Genomic DNA, 24,718 nt, shown 5'->3' on the forward strand with positions numbered 1-24,718 from the left:
TAGCCCTTTCTTCTGGAATATTTCTCCACACCTCTAAACAATAGTTATAGAGTTCTATTTCAGGATTAACCATTTTAGACCAATGTCTTTTTCTGTTGCTTCTTTAATATCCCCACTAAATTAAGTCATTATTTTTATAAAAATAACTTTTAATTATAGTTATATCTTCAAAGCATGATAAATATGCATTATTAAAGCATTAAAATGCATATAGTCAATGATGATAAAAATAGATGCATTTGTTATAATAGAACTTTAGTACCAACTGGATTTACTCTGGTTTATTTAACCATCCTCCTACTGATACATACTTGGCTCAGCCTCAGATTTCAGCCTTTATAAATGATGCTGAATAAACAAAAACTGTTGCTAACTCTAAGCACACACGTATGTTCCTAGTTTCCTAGGAAAAATTCCTAGCAATATAGTTTCTAGCACAGTTTTTTGTCTTTTGTTTTTGTTGCTTTGGTTTTAGTTATCAACATATATTGTTAAACTTCTTTCAGAAAGTCTGCACCAATTTTTTCCACTAAAACAGGGATCAACAAACTTTTTCTGTAAAGGACCAGAGAGTAAATATTTTAGGCTTATGGGCCAAAGCAGCATTGAGGATATTAGATAGGTATTTATGTAACAAGAGAGAAACACGAATTCCCACCATTTTTAATTAACAAAATTCAAAGTGTAATAATAATAATAATAAAAGAATATATATATATTTATATATATGACTGGGTCACTATGCTATAGAGCAGAAATTGATGCAACACTGTAAATCAACTACACTAATAAAGACAAATACTTAGGTATAAAAAATAAAATACTTTTTTTTTGGTAACACAGATCTGCTAATAAAAAGAACAGATTTCTTTGGGGGCAATAACATTTCGCTTACTTATATGTGCTAGACAGAATAAAGACCCTACAAATATATCCTCTTCTTAATCCTTGGATCCTTTACATATGTTATGTAGCAAAAGGGAAGTTGATGATATAATTGAAATTACAGATGTTAAAGAGACTAGCTTGGATTATTCATGTAGGCTTAATTTAATCAAATGAGCTCTTAAAAGCAGAGAGAATACTCTTGGGCTGAAGGCAAAGAGGCAGTCAAAGAAGTAGAGATTAAAGCATGAGAAAGACTGGACCCACAATGATGGATTGTCCACATGGAAAGCATGAGAAAGGTCATGAGAAATATCTAGGAACAGAGACTGGCCCCTGGCCAACAGCCAACAAGGAAACAAGGACCCTAGTTCTATAATCATAAGGAACTGAACTCATTCAACAACATGAATTAGCTTAAAAGTGGACTTATTCCCAGAGTCTCCAGAAAGGAGCACAGTTTTGCTGACACCAGGACTTTGGCCTTATAAGACTCTGAGCAGAGCCATGCTGTAATTCAGACCTCTGATGAGATAATAAATGGGTGTTGTTTTAAGCCACTAAGGTGTGGTAATTTGTTACAGCAGTGACAGAAAGCCCAAAACATTGGGCTTTCAAATTTTGTGTTTTCTACCATCAAAATTGGTTGCAAATGTCCATCCGTTAATGTTGATCTAAAAGGATTTTGTATATTTCATCTATGAAATGTCTTTTCACACAGGAAGCTATTGCCTAGTACTGATAACAATCCACAAACATAGGATTTTTAATCGCACTTATTCATTTTGGAAGGAATTTACAGATTCTATCAGAATCTCTTCTGGATGTTTGCCTTTTAACATGCCATTATATTGCAGATAAATTATTTCCAATTGAAAGTCAGATGGAAGTTCCTCAGTTGGACAGTTAAATTGATTTTAAAATTTGGAAATTTCCCTTGCACTTTCATCAACATCAAGAACACTGCTAACTAATTGTAGTTTTAGTTCAGAACTGTAATTTAGCCTGCTTCCAATTTGTCTAAGAATGGAGATCTAACTTATTGTTTTAACTTTTGACAGCATAAGACTTAGTAAAAAAAAAGTTTGATATTACTTATGATTTAAACAACATCAGTTGTTGTGGAAATGACTACTGAAATATACATTTCATACATAAGCACTTGTTTGCCTTTCTTCATGTTCATTAAGAAACATTATCAAGTAAGCAGTAAAAGCTAATTTCAAAGTTACTCGGTATTTGATAATAGTCATTAACAGAAGTTCTTTTCATTCAGAAAAATTTCATTCCTGTTCCTGAGTTCAAAATCATCCAACTGATAGTGCTTAAGTCCACAAGAGTAAATGAAGTTCCCTACTGACACTGTTGGTTCAGTAACACCAGATAGATTCAAATGCTTTATGGAAAGTACATGCTGATGAATAATACTGGGATTAACCTTATGCTTTAAACACTTGAGGTTTGTGAATTAATAAAAAAAAGGTTTTTTTCTACTCCACACATTTTTACCATCATCAGTGAAAACACATCTTAGCAGATTCCGCTTCAGGTTGTACTGAAGTAGTTTTTTTCAACTTCCTTGAAGATCTTAGCTGTAATTGTTCCACATAGATAAGTAGGAAAGCGTAATTCTTTGGTCACTTCAAACTCATCACTGACATATCTGATAAGCAACAACTGACTAGTACTGGTGGCATCTTTTGAGTCATCAAGGGCCAAGAAAATCCACTCAAGATCATTTGCTTTGTTTTTAATTGAGTATTGATGTTGCTCCCAATGTTTTCAATCCTTTGAGAAACTGTCCTTGCCAAAAAGTTGACAGTCTTAATTACTTTGTCTCACTATATTTCTTCAATTGCTTAGTCAACATTGGTAAATGGATTTCTTGCTTGGCTAATAAATGAGCTGCTGAGAAATTTTGTTGCAGCCTCATTTTTTTTTTTAATTTTTGTGAAGAAATTCTGTTGTGATTAGTTGTTTCATTTAAATCTCTCTACTTTCTCTGATTTTTGTTTTCCCATGAGTTGGAAATGTGATGAGTGCATAATCTGAAAATATCAACATTTATTTAGAACTGCTATAGTATCACTGCTTAATAAAAAGATATTTTGCCATCTAATTTGACAATAAAATAATCCTTAGTTCCCTATCATTAGATTGCAATATTTGAAATCCACTTTTTTTTTTCTTTTCTTATTTTGACATTGACATGCAATGGTAATAAAATAAATGTGGTACAGTGATATGCAATGGTACCAGAAATGTTGTAGAATTAGAACTGTCATTGTAATTTTGTAGTGAACCAAACAATGATGCAAAGCAATGAGATTGCAACATATGGTCTGTGTCACAGTTATTCAACTCTGCTGCTGAGCTTGAAAGCAGCCATAAACAATGTGTAAATGAATGGGTGTGGCTGAGTGCTAATAAAACTTTAATTGTGGACACTAATATTTGAATTTCATATAGTTTTCATGTGCCACAGATAGTTACTTTTTAAAAAATTTTACTTCAGTAATTTTAAAAGGAAAAGCCTATTCTTTTCTCATAAGCTATACAAAAAAGGAAGTCAAGGTTTGGACTTTGGGCTGTAATTGGCAGCTCCCTGTACCAGAAGAATATCCTTTATTAACAAATCAAAAATTTCAAATAAACTTAAACCATTAAATATTTACCATTTATTTTCTTAAAAATTTACTTTAGCAAAAAATAGTAGGGAAAAATGAGGAGTATGGAAGTGAAAGGGGAAGGACATTGACATTTTTCAGGGCAAGTCTGCTTATAGATGCGCTAGTAAACTAAGAATTCTGTGTCACCATGAGTAGATGGCAGTAGAGTAATGTGAATGAAAAGTGACATTTGGATTTTTTTATCTTTTCTTATTTTAGTTGAGGGGAAAGATTCAGATCAAGAAAGTGAGACTGTCTGCAGAGGAAAACATCTCATATACAGAAGGAAAGGAAACAGTCTCACCATGGCTCTCTATAGTTACTATGTTCTGTTTTGGTTTTTGTCATTCGCACAAATGATCAAATCTGGCCTAGATTTTTGCTAACCCTGTTTTGTTTTGTTTTTTCTAAAAGTGCAAATAAGGATTCTTTACATCAGTATTCTCATTACCTAAAAGAGGTAATTAGAAGAATCCCTTTACCTTAATATTCTACACTACAGCTTCTCTTCATTTTTGAAATTTTATGTAAATACACAAAAGCAAAAAGAGCAGTTTGTACCAAAGTAGACTTTAAGCAGGGATGGAACAGCCTAGTGTTTCAAGCATTGAAATGGGATTCATGGAGGTGGCTCCCACCTGACTCCCACGATTCACCTCCCTGTCCAGCCAGCCACCCCCTCCCCAGGCCTGTCTTCACCTCTGCAGTGATGTGACACAACATTTTTTTCAGGACAGGACCAGTCCCACCCTAACCTAGAAAAGTTATAAAATGGGATTTGGTGTTCATCCCTCGTGAACACCCTCCTCTGGCCTATTTCATGCTCTCAGAAGCCCCAATACCCAGAGTCTCAGATTTTGTATTTCCTCTTTTCACCCCCTATGATGCATACTCAAACCAGTACCTTCATGCTTTCAAGTAATGCAATACCTAGTTTGATAAACCAAGTTGTGCTATTATAATACCACTTATTAACAGAGCACTTATAATGTTAATGATGTCAATCATAATAACTAACATTTATGGCATCTTTACAAAGAGCCAGGGCCTTTGCATACACTGCTTTATTTAATCCTCACAGAAGTCCTGGGTGGACAGTATTCGCTGTCCTAAGATTCTAGATGAACTAATTAAGGTTCCAAGAGGATAAATGACTTTTAAGTTCCCATAACCACTAGATGGCAGAGCCTAGATTTAAATCCAGATCTTTTCTGCTCCAAATCCTGTATATAGATTCTAAAGAGAAAGCAGAGGAGGGAAATGAAAAAGTCATAACCATCTAAAAAGAATTAGCCTGCTATTGTGTGAGCTGTTATTTCCTTCAGCTCTCACTTATTAATGAGTGAGGTAGCCAAGACAAGGGTCAATATATAATGTTTACGTATCTCTTTTCTCAATGAAACTATTATGTGGTGGCCTCAAGAAGTTAAATCTCAGATAAAGTGGGCAATATACAGAATATAGAAAGTAAGAATAACTTCTCAGATAAAATATAAATGTTATTTTATAATATATAGCCCAGCTGGCTACAATAAATTGAGAGTATAACTACTAATTATATTTCAAAGTCAAAATAATTTTTTTTTGTTCTTGTTGTTTTAGTTTTTTTTTTTTTACTTTTCTAGGGCAGCACCTGCAGCATATGGAGGTTCCCAGGCTAGGGTCTAATCGGAGTTGTAGCTGCCGGCCTACGCCACAGCCACAGCAATGCCAGATCCAAGCCACATCTGCAACCTACACCACAGCTCACGGCAACACTGGATCCCTGACCCACTAAGCGAGGCCAGGGATCGAACCCGCAACCTCACAGTTCCTAGTTAGATTCGTTTCCGTTGAGCCACGATGGGAACTCCAATATCTTTTTTTTTGTCTTTTTTTTTTTTTGCTATTTCTTTGGGCCGCTCCCGCGGCATATGGAGGTTCCCAGGCTAGGGGTCGAATTGGAGCTGTAGCCACCGGCCTACACCAGAGCCACAGCAACGCGGGATCCGAGCCGCGTCTGCAACCTACACCACAGCTCACGGGCAACGCTGGATCGTTAACCCACTGAGCAGGGGCAGGGGCTGAACCCGCAACCTCATGGTTCTTAGTCGGATTCATTAACCACTGCGCCACGACGGGAACTCCCCAATATCTTTTTAAATGTAGTTAGTCATACAGGCATTCTACAGACAACCAGTAACTACATTCATATAAGATATGATTGGAATTCAATGATCACTCTTTTGAGAATGAACATATGTACTGCATGTAAATGAACAATTTAATTCATTCATTGCCATAACCCCCATAGTTGAATTGTACTCTTGTGTAAAATTTTGTGACTTTTTTTTTTTTAGGGCCACACTTGTGGCATATGGAAGTTCCCAGGCTAGGGGTCCAATTGGAGCTACAGCTGCTGGCCTACACCACAGGCACAGCAACTCGGGATCTGAGCCGTGTCTGTGACCTATACCACAGCTTGTGGCAACACTGGCTCCCTGACCCACTGAGCAAGGCTGGTGATCAAACCTGTATCCTCAGGGATATTAGTCGGATTCATTTCTGCTGTGCCACAATGGGAACTCTGATTTTGTGATTTCCTGGACATTCTATGCCGCCCGTGTTGATAACTGTTAATTGTTCACATCCTGTACTACCACATGATGACTTTGCCTCCTCTCTTTTAATTTCTATTTATTCTCTTTCTTTAATATTGTCCATCTGCTGTCTTTGATACAGAAGTTTGTTTTAGTTGAAGTCAACTGATGTATTCTTTAATGCATCATCACTATTTTTCTATATTTTCGCAGATCCATTTCATAATTTTATTTTCTTTTATTAGGGCCGCACCTGTGGCAAATGGAAATTCCCAGGCTAGAGGTTCAATCAGAGCTGTGGCTTCTGGCCTACACCATAGCCACAGCAACGTGGGATCCAAGCCGCATCTGCGATCTATACCACAGCCCACAGCAATGCCGGATCCTTAACCCACTGAACAAGGCCAGGGATCGAACCTGCATCCTCATGGATACTGGTCAGGTTTGTTACCACTGAGCCACAACAGGAACTCTTTTCATAAATTTTAATCCATTTTAATGCTTCATAGTATATTAACCTTTGATTTAGTTAATAAATATTCAGAACTGATATTGTTATTATAAAAATAATTATTGTCTGTTTAAAGTTAAAATGTCATTTCTTGTTAGTTACAATTCCAAACTTAATTATGAACAATATTAAGTAAATATTCATTCAGAAATGCACATGATTCTTATAAATAGTCACTACTTACTTACTATCTTTTGTGTCAATATTTATAAATTAACAAGAGTCGTTTTTACATGCTCATTGGGTGTTTGACTGGAAGGAAAGTCATTCCCAGGGAAGCTTATGAAAACATTCCTCCTCCACAGAAAATAGCTGCTATCAGCTGGGCACTTTACAGGCTGCCTAACTTATCTTGTCTCTCATCCTCATAGCAGGCCTGTCAAGCAGGTGTTTTTAGTGCCATTCTGCAGCAGGTTCATAGAGGTTATCCTGCTAATAATGACCTGTGCCAGGATTTGAATTGAGAACAACCTGATTTGAAAGCATATCATTTTTTTTTCCACATTAGGCTGCAAAAAAAAAAAAAAAAATCTCAGAAGGAGGGGAAAAAAAACCCACACTATTCCATAAGAAAAATCAGGCTGCCAAGGGATGCAGAATCTCTACCTCTTGTCATCTGTGCATGTATTGGGTGGGGGGCGGCTGGCCACTCAATAATGCAGACAAAACATCAAAATATAGGATGAGCATAGTTAGCTAGCTAGAATCCATAAATGTTTAAATCACTAAAAGAAGTCAGGTGTAATATTCATGAATTATCTCACTTCAGACTTGACTCTGCTTTATTCTTGACAGAAGTAAAGTTAAGATAGTGTTTAATCCTCCTTTAAAAGAACATGCTCCTTAGTATTTAAATATAGTTAATTTTTCACAGCTTTGAATTCACACCAAAAATTTAATTGCACATTTCTTATATAAACAAATGTCTATTGTAACCACTTTTTCTTTTAAAAGTTCCTGGAAAATATTGCAGTAATTTCTGACACTGGTACTATGAAAGCTTACCATATCTTGGTTTGATGGTATTCAATAGCAAGGTAAGTTTGGGCAAAAGTAGCATAATTTAGGATAAATGCAGTGAGGGAAGATATGAAGAAACAAAATCTTCATATTTTTGCATATTTTAGTTACCTTAATCTTTTTTATTATTGACATATAGTTGATAATATTATGTTAGTTTCAGGTGAATTATGCAGTGATTCAACATTCACATATGTTATGACATGTTTACCACCTTAAGTCTAGTCACCACACAAATTCATTGCAATATTATTGGCCATATTCTTTATGCTGTATATTATATTCCTGGCTTATTTATTTTATAATTGGTAGTTTCCGCCTGTTAATCCATTTCACATATTTCAAACCCTCCCCACCCTCCCCTGCGGCAACCAACTGTTCGATTTCCATTATCTATAAGTCTGTTTTCATTTTGTTTTGTTTGCATGTTTTGTTTTTTAGATTCCACATATACATGCGATCATATAGCATTTGTCTTTCTTTAACTTATTTCACTTAGTATGATATCTTTTGATATATCCATGTAGCAAATAAGATTTTACTTTTTATGGCTGAGTAATATTCCAGTGTGTGTGTGTGTGTGTGTGTGTGTGTGTGTGTGTGTGTGTGTGTGTGTGTGTACGCTACAGACATCTTTATCCATTCATATGTTGGTGGATATGGGTTGCTTCCATATCTTGGCTTCCATATTGTAAATGATGCTGCTATGAACATTGGGATATATTTTCATTTTACTGGTGATAATCAATGATGTTGAGCATCCTTTCAGGTATCTGTAGGCCATCTGTATGTCTTCTTTGGAAAAATGTGTATTCAGACCCTCTGCCTACTTTTAATCAGTTTTTTTTTTTTAATCATTGCGAGGTACGAGTTCCTTGTGTATTTTGGATATTAACCAATTATCAGATATATTATTGCAAATATCCTTTCCCATTTAGTCGTCTGTTTTTTCATTTTGTTGATAGTATTCCTCACTCTGCAAAAGCTTTTTGTTGATAATATCCCTCACTGTGGAAAAGCAAAACTAAGATGTAGATACATTTTTTTATTTTTACATTTGTTTCACTTACCTGAGGAGAACCATCTGAAAAAAAATGTCTAAGACTGATGTCAAAGACTGTACAGCCTATATTTTCTTCTAGAATTTTTATGGTTTCAGATTTTACTTTATTTTTTATATTTTCTTTTTTCTTTTTAGGGCTACACCCATGGCATATGGAGGCTCCCAGGCTAGGGGTCTAATTGGAGCTACAGCTGTCAGCCTATGCCACAGCCACAGCAACACAGGATCCAAGCCACGTCTGTGATCTACACCACAGCTCATGGCAACACCAGATCCTTAACCCACTGAGCGAGGCCAGGGATCAAACCTGCAACCTCATGGTTTCTAGTCGGATTCATTTCTGCTGCACCACAATGGGAACTCTGGTTTCAGATTTTACATTTAAGTATTTGTTCCATTTTTATTTTATTTTTGTGTATGGTATTAGAAAGTAGTCCAGTTTGATTTTTTGTTGATGTAGCTGTCTTCCCAACACCACTTATTGAAGGGGCTGTCTTTTCCCCATTATATATTCTTGCCTCCTTTGTTATATATTATACATTTCTGGGTTCTCTACTCTGTTTTGTTGATTGATGTTTCTGTTTTTGTACAAGTTCCATACTGTTCTGATTACTAGAGCTTTGTAGTATAGTTTGAAATCAGAGATCATGATATCTCCAGATTTGTTTTATTTCCTCAGGATTGCTTGGGCCATTTGAGGTCTTTTGTGTTTCCATACAAATTTTTGCTCTAGTTCTGTGAAAAATGCCATTAGTATTTCTCAGAAATTACACTGAATCTGTAGACTGCCTTGGGGAGTATGATCATTTTAACAGTATTAATTCCTACAATCTATGAGTATATTATATATTCCATTTTTTGCATCATTATGTTTCTTTTATCAATATCTTATAGTTTTCAGAACACAGGTCTTTTATTCCTTGGTTAGATTTATTCCTAGGTATTTTATTCTTTTTGATGCAATTGTAAATGGAATTGCTTTCTTAATTTCTTTTTCTGTTAGTTTGTTAATAGTGTATAAAAATGCAGCATACTTCTGTATATTAATTTTATATCCTGAGAATTTACTGAATTCATTTATTAGTTCTAATAGTTTTTTAGTGATGCTTTAGGACTTTCACATATAGTGTCATGTCATCTGGAAACAGTGACGGTTTTATTTCTTCCTTCTCATTTGAGTTCCTTTTATTTCTTTTTCTTGTCTGATTGCTGTGGCTAGAACTTGCAATACTGTATTGAGTAAGTGATAAGAACGGACATCCTTGCTTTGTTTCTGATATTAGAGAAAATGCTTTCAACTTTTCATCATTGAGTATAATTTTGGCTGTGAGTTCTCCTATGTGGCCTTGATTAATGTTGAGGTATGTGCCTTCTGTGACTATATTGTTGAGAGTTTTTATCATAAGTTGATGTTGACTTTGTAAAAGCTTTTTCTGCATCTATTGAGAAGATCATGTGGTTTTTATTCTTCAATTTGTTAATGTGGTGTGTACCATATTGACTGATTTGTGAATACTGAACCATTCTTGTAGGCCTAGGATAAATCCCACTTGATCATGATGCATTTTCATATATTGTTGAATTTGGTTTGTTAATATTTTGTTGAAGATTTTTGAATCTATATTCATCAGTGATATTGGCTTGTAAATTTTTCTGTCACGTCATTGTCTGGTATTTATATCAGGACAATGATGGCCTCATAGAATGAATTCAGAAGCATTTCTTACTTTTCAATTGTTTTTGGAATAGTTTGAGAAGAGCATGTATTAGGTCTTCTTTATATTTTTGGTAGAATTTACCTGTTAAGCCATCTGGTCCAGGATTATATTTGTTTGGGTTTTTTTTTTTTTTTTATTACTGATTCAATTTCATTTTTGGTAGTCAGTCTGTTAATATTTTCTATTTCTTCCTGTATACATTTTGGAAGATTGTATGTTTCTAGGAATTTATCCATTTCTTCAAGGTTGTCCAATTTATTGATGAATAACTGTAGTAATCCCTTACAGTTGTTTTTATTTCTGTTGTGTTGGTTGTAACTTCTCTTTCAAGACTAATTTTATTTACTTGGGCCCTCTCTTTTTTCTTGATGAGTCTGACTAAACTTAACAATTTATCTTTTCAAAGAAGCAGTTTTTTGAACTTAATGTTTTGTATGGAATGAAGGGTTTTTAAATTCTACAGTGCTTTACAATGTTCAAAAGTTTCACACATGTCATATAATCCCATAATAATCCTTTTTCCCCTATCCTTATATCACCCCTCCCCTCTGCCCTTTCCCCACTGGTAACTACTGATTTATTTTCCGTGTTTATGAGTCTTCTTTTTTTGTTTTATTCACTAGTTTGTTGTATTTTTTTTAAGATTTCACATAGAAGTGATATCATGTAGATTTTGTCTTTCTCTGTCTGTCTTATTTCAATTAGCATAATGCCCTCCAAGTCCACCCATGTTGTTACAAATGTCAAAATTTCTTTTTTTTTTATGGCTGAGTAGCATTCCATTGGAGAAAATGAAATATATGTACCACATCTTTATCCATTCACCTGTAATGGACGCTTAGGTTGCTTCCATCTCTTGACAACTGTAAATAATACTGCTATGAAATTTGGGGTACATGTATCTTTTCAAATTAGGGCTGTTGTTGCTGTAACCACAGATTTTTGGATCATTGTGATTTACCTTTTTTTTTCCAAGTAGTTTCTGATTTCCTATTTGATTTCTCCAGTGACCCATTGGTTGTTGAGTAGCATACTGTTTAGCTTTCATGTATTTGTGTTTTTTGCCTTTTTTTGTTGTTGCTGTAGTTGATTTCTAGTCTCATACTGTTGTGGTCAGAAAAGATGTCTGCTATGATTTCAGTTTCCTTATATTTATTGAGGCTTATTTTGAGGCCTGGCATGTAATGTATCCTAAAGTTGAACATTCACTTGAAAATAACCTGTATTCTACTGTTTTTGGATGGAATGTTCTGTATATGTGTATGAGGTCTAATGTGTCATTTAATGACCATTGTAATTATCTGGGTGATCTGTTCATTGGTGTAAGTGAGGTGATAAAGCCCACATTTTTTAGTTTTTCCCTTTATACTTCTTAATATTTGCTCTATATATTTAGGTGCTCCTATGTTGGGTATATATATATTTACTTCCTTCTTGTTGGATTGATCCCTTTATCATCATTATGTAATGTCTTTGTCGCTTGTTACAGGTTTTGTTTTAAAGTCCATTGGGTCTTTCTTTTCATTCCCCTTTGCATGTTATATCCTTGTTCATTTTCAGTTTAGGCTTTGTGTGTCTTTAGATCTGAAATCAGTCTCTTATAGGCAGTATACATGAGTCATGTTTTTATGCATTTTTCTATGCTATGTCTGTTTATTGGAGCTCTTAGTTCATTTATATTTAAAGTAATTATCGATATGTATGTACTATTATTGCCATTTTATTCATTATTTTCTGAGTTTTTTTAAAATTTTTTTCAGTCCTTCTTTTTCTCTTGTCATATGACTATCATTAGTGTTATGTTTGGAGTCTCCTTGCTTTTTTATGTGTGTATATATTACAGGTTTTTGGTTTGTGGTTACCAATGAGCTTCATATATAACAGTTTGTATTTATGTAAATGATTATTTTAAGTTAATGAGCTCTTAAGTTCAAACACGTTCTAATTTTAAACACTATAATTTTATGCCCCTTCAATTTGTTGATACATTTTACATATTATTTTGTATATCCCTTAAGTACCTAATATAAATATAGATGATTTGTATTACTTTTGTCTTTTAGCTTTTCTATTAGTTTTATAAGTGGTTGATCCACTATCTTTAGAGTATGTTTGCCTTTATCAATGAGATTTTTTTATTTCATAATTTTTTAAGTTTCTAGTTGTGGTCTTTTCTTTTTCCCTTAGAGAAGTTCCTTTTAACAGTTCTTGTAAAGCTGGTTTAGTGGTACCAAAAGCTTTAAGCTTTGGCTTCTCTGAAAAACTCTTTATTGCTCTTTAAATTTGATATAATAACTTGCCAGGTAGACTATTCTGGGTTGTAGGTTTTTTTCCTTTCAGTATTTTGACTATATTGTGCCATTCCCATTTGGCCAGCAAAGTTTCTGCTGAAAAATCTTTCAGGAGTTACATTGTACATAAAAAATAGTTGCTTTTCTCCTGCTGCTTTTTAGATCCTCTTTTTCTTTTCTCTTCTTTTTTTTTTTTTATTTTAATTACAATGTATCTCTGTGTGGACCTCTTTGGATTCATCATGTTTGAATGTTCTCTACTTTTTCAACCAGGATATTTGTTTCATTTTCCAGATTAGGGAAGTTTTCAGCTATTAGTTCTTCAGATAAATTATCTGCCCCTTTCTCTCACTTCTTCTTCTGGAACCCCAATAATGTAAATGTCAGTATGCTTGATGTTGATATGGAAGTCTCTTAAGCTATACCAATTTTTAACAATTTTTTTCTTCTTTTTTCTGTTCAGAGTAGGGGATGTCCATTACTCTGTCTTCCAGATCACTGGTTCATTCCTCTGTATCATCTAATCTACTGTCAATCCCTTCCAGTGTTTTTTTTTTTTTTAATTTAGTTATTCTATTTTTAAGATTTGTTTGGTTCTTTGCCATATTTTATAACTCTTTGTTGAAATTCTCACTATGTTTATCCATTCTCTTTACAATTTGGTAAATGTCTTTATGGTCATTATCTTGAGCTCTTTATCAAGTAGGCTGAGTATCTCCATTTCATTTAGTATAGTTCTTTTATCTTGTTCCTTATTTTGGAACATATTCCTCTGTCTTCCTGTTTAGCCTAATTCTTTGTGTTTATTTTTGTATATTAGATAAGTTGGCTACATCTCCAAAGCTTGGGAAATTGGCCTTATGTAAGAGACATCCTGTGGGGCCCAGCAGTATGTTCCCCCCTGGTCACTAGAGATGTATGCTCTAGGAGTATTCCTTTTGCAGGCTGTGTGTACACTTCTGTTGTAGTAGGTTCAAATACTGAGGTATGCTGATAGGCAGGCTAGCCCCTATCCCAGTTGGCTGAAAGGCTCTGCCTCTTGCCACAGCTATAAGACTGCCAGTGGGCTGGGTAGGCTTCCTGTGTGGCTAGTTGTGAGGCTTGGAAGTACAGAGCTGCTACAGGCCCACTCCTGGGTGGGGCTTGCCTCCTGCAAGTCTGGCTGTGCAACCTGGTTAACAGGAGGCTGTGACAAGCTTGCTGTTGTGTGGAAAAAGACCCTGGTGCTAAAAGGCTAGAGGGAGGATTCCAAAATGATGCTTGCCAGTGTCTCAGTGTCATCAAGGTAGAACAAGCTCCCCAAAATGCCTGCCACCAGCATCTCTGTTCCCAGGAGCCCCAGTTACCTCCTGCCTCTCTGGGAAACTCTCCAAGATCAGTAATTTCCTTTAAAACTACTGCCTCTGCGCTTGGACCTGGAGCGTATGAAATTTTCCATGTCCTCTTTGAGAAAATAGTCTCTGTAGCCTTCCAGCTTTCCCAAACTTTGCCTACTGATATTCAAAGCCAGATATTCTGAAGGCTCATCCTCCTGATGTAGGGTGTCCAGACTGGGGAGCCTGATTCAAGGCTCTGAAATTTTGCTCTTTGGGGAGTACCTCTGATATTTGATATCTCTCTCATTTAAGGGTCACTGATCTGGGGTTGTGGGTCTTGACCATACCATTTCTCTACTCCTCCAACTCATTTTGTTGTGGCTCCCTCTTTATATCTTTAGATTAGAAATATTTTCTGCTAGTACTCAGGTTGTCCTCATAGATAGTTGCTCTGTACGTAGTTGTAACTTTGGTGCACCTGTGAGAGAAGGTGAGTGCAAGGTCTTCCTATGCCGCCATCTTGGGGAAGACCTCTATTCACTTTAATCTTTTAAAACTGTTGTAGCTTTAACTCTCCTTTACTTAAAACAAAAACATTACATTTTTTGGATTCAACATACGGTGATGACAATAATAAAAATGAAATTATATAAGATATACTATAGAGTATTGAGAGGTGGTACTCAAAATATGGACCTCAATCAGTCAACCAAGCATTACCTGGGAGCTTGTTAGATGTGCAAATTCTCAGGCCCCACCTCAGACCTAGTGTATCCAAATCTCTGCAAAGATTCTTGGGAAAGGCCATGAAATCTGTTTTAAATCAAGCCCTCCAAGGGATTCTTATACATGGTCAAATATGAGGTGTACTATAGATCACTATACTCAACATGAGGTCCTCAGACCGGCAGCATCAGCATCACCTGGGTGTAGAATCTTGGACTACTTTACAGCCTATTGCAATTATACTTTATAAGATTCTCATATTATCAGTACCCATACTAAATAAAGACCTAGGTAAGATCTCACTGGACAAGTAACTACAATCTATTCCATTCATATGTTACTTGTCCTAAAATTTCTGATGTTCATCTACTATGAACAAAAAATGATTCTCTGATTTTGACAGTTTTAATTCTAACCTGCAATTTCACATACAGAAAATGAAACCTAGGGAGTAATTAAAAGTGTAACCCACTGATGGGCTAAGTCCATTGACCATGGTTCCTTTATAATCCCTAGATGATATGTGGAGTTTGTACCATCTCTTCCAGTATTGGTGTGCAACTTCTCCTTTACTGACCTTGCCAAGTGCTAAATTACTTACTTCATTCAATCTTTTGGCTTAAAGCATTGAAGCCTTTTATCAACATGAAGTTAACAGATCCATTACACTTCTACCAGTCAATACTGAGACTAGAATTAACTTATAAGAAATTAAGATGTTGTGAAATAAGTATTGGTTATGAGTCACAGGTCTGCTATTTAGCCCTGATATAAATATGGATTAATTGTGATTTTTGACAGTTCATTGATTGCTCTGAAGCTCAGTTTATTGATATGAGAAACATGAGAAAAACTGAATCAATAATTTAAAGTTGTCTTGGATTCCAACTCAATGATTCAACGATCACTTAAGATACTTAGATGGCCAAAACGAAGTCACCAAACAGGTTTGCTTTGCAGGGACAGAAGAAATAGAAAAGAAGGGTTCAGCACGAAGAGAAAGTCACTGGGGATACACTGTGTAAGCAGGTACACAGAAATACCACCAATTCTTCTTCCCTGGTATGTAAACAAGTACTAATAGGGCCACTGAGGCAGGATCCTTTCATGGACTCTTTTCTATAAGCATTAACATTTGAATGTACATGTTATCACATCCTTGTTTGAATTTCAGGAATATCTGTGCCCTCCACTCACCATAATTTCTGGCTCCCTTAGTGGAATTCTTGCTCCCTTTCTGAGGCAGTGTTGAGCACAGGTAGTACAGGGGACTCTGACAGCAGCTATCCCTAGGCACAACAGATTTTCCTGGCATGCTTCATTTAATAAAAATAGTTTTTGGCACTAGCATAAAACCTTTCATCCTTGAATCTTAAATTATTTTACAAACATTAATTCTTACAGAATTCCTGCAAGGCAGCTATTATAGTCACAGATTCATGGAGACTTGAAGATAAAAAGAACTTCAGAGATCATCCACTTCGAGTCACTTCATTTTTTTCACATGAAAAAGTTGAAATCCCAGTAGGTAAAGTGACTTGTACAAGCAGTTCTCTTTTTAAAAATGCTAATGCAAGACAGTCATGTGAATAACTCCAAACCATAGAATGTATTTTTAATTACTGGAGAAACTGAACTTTTACATTTCATTTACTAGTTTTGGGAGAAAATTTATTCTATCTTTTTAAAGGCTGGTCTGTGAGGTAGAGAAATGGGTAAAATGGGTTAATAATATGGTGTGTCAATAATGAATGATAATTTAATACACTAACCTGTGAGCAGAAGAAACAATGGTATTTCTACTCACTTAATTTAAAGATATGGGATGAGGGAAATTGTTAGAAATGAATCTCTATTAAACCTGACAACCTCTCCTCCCATTTTTAATCCTGGATACATCCAATCACCTCTTACCATTCTGTCACTCCCTTTCCCCACCTCCACATATTCATCATCTGTCACTTTAAAGGAAGAAGGAGTTTGGAAGGAGAAGAAAGCAACTGACCATGAAGACAGCTACTGGTCTACAAAGATGGATAGTAGGACAGGATATTTTGCTTCTGTTTAGAGAAGGGAAAATGGCACAAATGCTACTGAGATAATAATATTTATCCTGTAGGTGCAAGGCATTTTTAGGGATTCAAAGCTATTTGAAACTTCATAGGCTAAGCAGAAAGACAGTTTATACATACTTAACCCTAAATTATTGGTACTAAATGCAGAATAGCAGTGCAAATGAAGTGTGTGGGACCACACAGAAAACATGAATTCAAAATGGGTGGATTTGAGAAGACTGGAGGAAGAATTAAAATCAAGTCTAGAAAAAATAATTGGCAAAAAATGAGGTTAATAAGGAGAAGCCATTTCAGATAAAAAGGAATTTATTTTACCAGGAGCATCATGTTCTTTCTTTCTCTGAAAGACAAAGAGGAGTGGAAGAAAGTCCTAGGGATGGATGGCAGTATTATGGTGGAGCCAAAGGATTAATCTGTGAAAAAATAATGCAAGAAAATGAAGATATAAATCATGACTAGTGACAAGAAGATTCCACTTGAGGGAACTTACTTGGAGCATTTTGGGAGAATTTACTGCTGGGTTGATGAATAAAATGAAGAAATGGGAAACAAGGTTACATTACAGAGAAAATGAAGAAATATTGAGATTGATTAGAAGACAAGGAAGGGCACAATAGCTTCCCCTAATGCTGTGTAATACCATCAGCTAAGAACAGCATTGACAGAACATTAGAAGACACATGGATTTGACCAAACCACATAATAACTTTACCTTTCTTATATCCTGAGGCTAGCTTTTTAAAGTCTTCTTTTCCAAGAGACATGATTAAATCTAGAAATGTATATTTCAAAGACAATACAATGGAAGAACAGTGACTGATGGCCTAAGAAAATAAGGAAGAGTTGGGGTAATATGGTAAATGTGAGTAAGAGTAATCATGATATTTTAAATGCTGATATTTTAAGATAAATATGGTATCTCCTCATTGGAATCATAGCAGGTTAGAGCAACTAGTGACTTTAGGAAGTATTATTAATATGCAAAACAGCATAGATGAGCCTCAAAATATTGATCCTGAGGGAAAGAAACCAAACCTTTACCCCCCCCCCCAAAACAGAGCATATAGCATATACATAAAACTCTAGAAAAACAAACTATTCTATAGGGACAGAAAACAAGTCAGTAGTTGTTTGGGGATTGGGACAGAGTAGGATAGATCATAAAGGGGTTTGAAGAAACTTTGGGGTATTATGGATGTGTTTACTATCTTTTTCTTTTTTTTTTTTCTTTTTAGGACAGCACGCACAGCATATGGAAATTCCCAGGCTAGGGGTTGAATCTGAGCTCCAGCTCCAGCCTATGCCATAGCCACAGCAAAGGTGAATCCAAGCCACGTCTGAGACCTACACCACAGCCCACAGCAAAACCAGATCCTTAACCCACTGAGTGAGGCCAGGGATCAAACCCACATCCTCACGGATCCTAGTTGGGTTCATTAACCGCTGAGCCACAAAGGGAACTCTGGATGTGTTTACTATTCTGATGCACGGTTTTTTGTTTTTATTTTTGGGTTTTTGTTTTCTTTTCTGCATTTCTGGCACGTGAAAGTTCCCAGGACAGGGACTGAACCTGCACCACAGCAGTGACCCAAGTCACAACAGTGACTTAACCATTGGGCCATCAGAGAACTCCTTGATACAGTTTTATAGGAGTATACATGTGTCAAAACTTAAATTATACAGTTTACGCAAGTGTGTTTTTGGTATGCCAATTATACCTTGACAAAGCAGTTTAAGAAAGGAGGTAATAGGAATGACAGAAAATCTATTTATACCCAGAATATACAGTATTCATGACAAATCCTTCCTTAGATAGCTCCTAAGGACTTATGCCTATATGACATAGGATCTCTCTTCTTCCTGTGGAATAGGGGAAGTTACTCCACTGTGATTTTTAAAAAATATAACTATTTTATCTTTATGAAAAACAGAATCTTTTGCAATTCATTGGGAAAGCAGGAAAGGCTCTATAACTGTTTTCAGGATGCCTATTCTCTGATGCCAGTTATGATTTCAAATTACTCTGTGATTTTGGAACTTAATCTAACATCTGAAGGATGAGAATTAAAATATCTATGCCACACTTTACAGACTTAAAAAATGAAATTATTTAGAAGCATTCACAATGTTTTTGTTGATATTGTGCAAGGCTATGGGGATACAAAGATAAATAGGATGTACTCCTTTTTCTCTAATTGTTTGCATTCTCTCTCTCTCCCTAAAGATAGGTAGCTGATAATTAGATGGGTAGATGATAGATGCAAATCAAGTACGCATTACTCTAAATTTTATATATATATTTTTTATTTTTATTTTTTGTCTTTAGTTTTTTTAGGACTGCACCCATGGCATATGGAGATTCCTAGGCTAGGGGTCAAATCAGAGCTGAAGCCACCGGCCTATCCCACAGCCACAACAATGCAGGATTCCAGTCGCATCTATGACCTACATACACCACAGCTCATGGCAATGCCGGATCCTTAACACACTGAGTGAGGCCAGGGATCGAACCTGTGTCCTCCTGGATGCTAGTTGGGTCTGCTAACCGCTAAGCCATGACAGGAACTCCGTGAGGAGGTTTTTTTGTTTGTTTTTTTTCTTTTGGTCTTGTTTTTAGGGCCATACCAGTGGCATATGGACTTTCCCAGGCTAGGGGTCAAATCAGAGTTGCAGCTGCCTATGCCACAGCCGTAGCAATGCCAGATCCAAGCCGCATCTGCGACCTATGCTGCAGCTTGCAGTAATGCTGGATTCTTAACTCACTGAGTGAGGCCAGGAATCAGGTCTGCATCCTCATTAAATTTTATAATTATGTTGTTAACAGAATATAGTCAAAGTACAGAGGAGGAAGGGGCTGATGATCTGAGTGTGAAGAAGAAAGAGTTCAATGGAGAAAGGAGTATGCAGATTCAAAAAGGAAGAAATATGTGCAAAAGCATACAGAAATAAGGGACTGTAGTACGGGAAAATGGCTTGAGACTTATTGGTCTTGGAGGAGAGGGTAAGTGTGAGAGGATGCTAAGTGATGAGTCTGATAATAATTTGAAGCAATATTGCCGATGGACCTTGTATGCTACCCTGGAGAATCTGGATATGAGGGAACCACTAGAGTTTCTAAGTATGAAAGTATATAATCAATACAAAACTAGTATAAATATATATTGTATTGGACAAGTAAAAATAGGTTAACATACTGAAATAATCAGTTCAAAAATAAATCATCAGAGTTCCCGTCATGGCTTAGTGGAAACGAATCTGACTAGTATCCATAAGGACGCAGGTTCGATCCCTGGACTCGCTCAGTGGGTTAAGGATTTGGTGTTGCTGTGAGCTGTGGTGTAGGTTGCAAACGTGGCTCAGATCTGGTGTTGTTGTGGCTGTGGTGTAGGCAGGCGGCTATAGCTCCGATTCGAGCCTAGCCTGGGAACCTCCATATGCCGTGGGTGCGGCTCTAAAAAGACTACTACTGCTACTACTACTACTCATTCATCAATTAAGTATTTGACTTTTACAATGGATAATTTTGGAGTTATGTAAATAAAAATTGATACAGGAGTGCAACCACAAATGCCTACAATTTTATTTCCTATTAAAACAATTTTCACAATATAAATCTAGATTAACTTATAGCAACTAGTTAAGTCATGATTATACTTCTTTGTTACTTAATTTAAAGCTTTAATATTAGTGTGTTACCATAGATCAAAGACTATTTTCTTGGAAAAATATTGACTAAATTTAGCTTTCTCTTGGGAAATGAAGGCATAAAATTAAATAAATGTGCCTGAGAAATGCAAGCATAATTTTTTTTAAAGTAATGGTTATTAATGGCTTTTAATCAAGAAAATGGCTTACTAACATAAAGAAAAATAATTAACAGACTCTTTACAAATGCATATAGTAGGAAACTTGAAACAGAATGAATATTTTTCCCCTGTTTGAAATCAGTATCTTTGTTTGCCCTTGAAATTTAAACAATATTTATGCTTATTTGCTTAGTATACAGAGCATAGTGTTGTTTCAATGCAGATGTTCATGTTGGGAAGATACGCATTTAGCATAGACCATGAAAGTTCCTTGCTGGGTAACTTTAAGCAAGTGTTTGGCTTCTCTAATACTCAATTTCACCACTGTGAAATGGGGATAGTAACAATATTTAAGTCATAGGGTTATTACAATGGTTAGATTAAAGCCATTCTGAACTACAGAGATAGTGTTTGGTATACAGGAATCCTCCAATGCAAATTACAGGTTGTGGTTATTGTCTGAACTTGTTTCGGCTGATAGACCAATAGGGGACCAACTGCCTTTTCACACTAAATGCACTGCAGTCCTATAATGAATGGAAAAAGTACCACTTTGGAAATGAAGAAGTACTGTTCTGACTCAGCTCTGATATTAATGAGCTGTGTCACCTTGAATGTGTAGTATGATATCTCTGACTCTTAGCTTTTTTTCATCTATAAAATGAGAGGCCTGGACTATCCACTGGATTTCAAAAATGCATATGAGGAGTTCTGGAAATTTGGAGAATTCCTTAGTTGATTCTCATTGAACGGGAGACAAAGGGGAGATAACAGAGATGGGGATCAAATATCTCCACCTTTGTTTCAACCAGGATATCCTAGAGAATTAAAGTTTAGTTTTTGAATTCCCTTAGGATTTTGCTTGAGCAGAAATCCCACAGCTATGTAAGTTCAAAAAGCATTAGATTTCATAATTTCTAAGGTTTCATTAGCTCTATAGTTTTGCAGCTGTGACTATTATAAGAGCTGACTCCAAAGCCTTTCATTATTACAATCATGCCAAAAGTTGAAATAATTGTATTTTCTGGTTAGGATGGAGAAATTCATATAATGTGTGACAAATATAATGATTCACAGTTTTATGTCTTTATAAAAATCTTTTAAAAGAGGCATCATTATCCCATTCAAAATACAAGGACAATGAGATTCAAGAAGTTTAAAATCAAACCACAGATAAATGATAGGTTTGGAATTGAAACTCCCATCCGGCCAACTCCAAATACCATCTCATTCCTTTGCAATAAATAAGCCACTAATGTAAAGGCCAATAACAGGGGAAGAAATAGCCCAAGGTGCCATCCCACCCACTTCTATAGAGTCTGCATTGGGTCTTTGAATTGCTGAGTTCAAGTTTTCACTGAACAATTACTCCGTGTCCAGCACCTTAGAGTATATCGGGATAAACGGGGCAAAGCCTTTAGTGGGAAGCTGTTATAAAAGTGAACACAGGTACATGATCTAGGCTAGCTTTGCTGGGGAAAGAAAAAAATTCAAAGAGATCATAAATACAGAGGTTTAGTCCATCTACAAATATTAAGAGCTCATCTCTCTAGATATACTGAAATAGGGTAAGTCTGGCCAGGTGCTGAAGCAGGAAGGAGAAAGGGCAATTGTCAGCTTCAGAAGGAGAAGGCAGTGGTGAACAGAGAAGAGGTTATGTTAATCATTTAAGTTCTTGGTTGGTAGCTGAGTTCCTGTTCATTAGCCATCACACCAGAGTAAGGTCTTACAACCTCAGTAAGCATGGCCCTTATCTCTTTTTAAGGCTACCAGTTACAAAGACCCAAACTAATATTCTCAGATATCAGGAAAAAGTTCAGCAGCAAACAACCACTGAAGATATCATCAGGTATCATCAAGGCCACAGTATTCTACCATACAAGAATTACCACAAGAAGAACTGAAATTTCATGCAAGGTACAAAATAGCAAACACAAGAGTTGCTTTCGCTTCAAAGAAAAAAAGTGAAATGAGTGCAAATCTAAAAGGATGGAGAGTTTCATGATTACTAAATTGGTGTTCTCCTTGGCCAAATCACACTTATGTTTGATACTACTGCACAAAATGAGTGATCCTCTCAACACAAATCCTTCTGGGTTTGGGGAAACTCTAGAACTGTCCTCAATCTATCTGAGTGGCTGTGGGAAAAAGAAGATTCAAATAATAGAGATAAGAATTGCCATCAACTCTAAAAGATATAACTGAAGATGGGAAGTAAAATTAAGTATTATACCATAAAAATGAAATCCTTTAAGATGCTCAAGAAGGGACATATTGTATCTTAGGTTCTTTTTGAAGACTCAAGTACCTAGATACAGATTTCTTAAAATGAAAACAAGCTGTGTACCTCTATAGTAATTTTCTTCATATTAAGCAGTGTTTCAGCTATTTTTGTCTGGAATTGGTATAACAAAGAAGCTTATTTATCTTCGTTTTATTTGAGAAGCTGCTTCCTTCCTGGCAGTAATGAGGTTGGCATAGCTGATGCAGACTAGATCCAGATTTCTGATGCATGCTTGGAGAGGGCTTTCCACATGGAAGGAAGTCTGGAAAGTGGTCGCCAGTTTGCACAGTTGCGGTCCTTAAAGGGAAACCTGCTTCTCGCCTACTAGTCTGGTTGAGTTGATAGTAAGTGGCTTCCAAGAGAAGAAGCGCCTTCTAGAAACTCCTAGAACTTCTCTTCTGGAATTTAGCATCATGGATTATTTGCACTTCCTGCTTTATTGAGATGACCCAACCCTGAGTGCTTCTTTTCTGCTCCAGGTCCTGTGTACAGGGCACAGACTCCATAGGGTAATGGTAACATGAGACACACAAAGCCTGTGATAGCTGAAAAGGAAAACCAGTAGAGTGATATGGAAAACACAGCACAAACTTGGTGTTGACCAATATCCCAGGACCCAAGAGCAGACCTTTTACTCTCAGCCATGTTTTTCTCATGCTAATTCAAGCCATGCACTTAGGGGGTCACAGCAAAGGAAACATAATTATGACATGAAGTTTGGGGCATAGAGTTTCTGAGCCACATCTGTTGCTTCGTCCCTGAATATCTGATGTAAACCTCTTGTCTTCTTTGAGCTTCATTATCTTTTAAGGCAAAATTCAGACTAGAAAAATCTTTAAGATTCTTTCAACTTCTATAGTTTTAGGTTAGCACAGTTTTACTGATATCTCTTTTAAAAGATGCTTTAACAATCATAGAAATAATGAATATAAGAGTTCACTCTTCAGAAAAATACATCGACTATATAGTGAATACCAATGTGTAGGCAATAATAATACCTCCAACACAAGCTAATTTCTAACTGGGGTTTTACTGATGCTATGTTTAAATGACTTTTTCAATCTGTGATTTGTGTTAAATCCAATGGTTTTTTAAGTGAAGTGCTGAAAAGACACAGGTATTCTCAGCTCTGACTCCAAAAATGACTATAGTTGGGGGTTAATTTGGGAAATTGCCTGAAATCATGAAAAAGACCTAGATCCTATTCTCCTGAGGTAAATTTGGCTAGTGGTTGGTGTATTGCTCCATCGTGTTTTTTCTTTTCCTTAATCTTGATATATCGTATTGATACATGAAACAAATCTGATACATTGTATTGATACATGAAACAAATTTATAGTTAAGCATAATAGCATAACATCATAAACCTTCAGGTTTATAAAATGTCTCAAGGTTCACATGGCTAAATCTTTACTCTGTACTCGAATCTCTCCTCCAATATCTCTGTAAGTAGTTATCCATCTTTTATTCAGAATAGTTTCCAAAGTGCTCTAAGATTCTGACAGAATGGAGGATTCCTCTAGAGCTGGAGCTGAATGGAGTTCCTGCACACCTCTCCTTGTAAGGCTTGTCCTATATTTGCATGCCCTACCCCAAGTCTTATTATGGCTGATGAATGTGGGCTCACCTTTGAGACTCAGTATGTCTCTGCATCTTCTTCTAGATGTTTCTACCCCAATTTTCATGTTCTAATAGAAGTGTGTATTTTTCTCCTTTAAAACTTTTCTTTCACCAAACACTACTGTGATCATATTATCTTACTGGTCAATATAACT

The sequence above is a fragment of the Sus scrofa genome, chromosome 7 (genome assembly GCF_000003025.6).
Source record: "Sus scrofa isolate TJ Tabasco breed Duroc chromosome 7, Sscrofa11.1, whole genome shotgun sequence".
In the NCBI taxonomy this organism is placed as follows: domain Eukaryota; kingdom Metazoa; phylum Chordata; class Mammalia; order Artiodactyla; family Suidae; genus Sus; species Sus scrofa.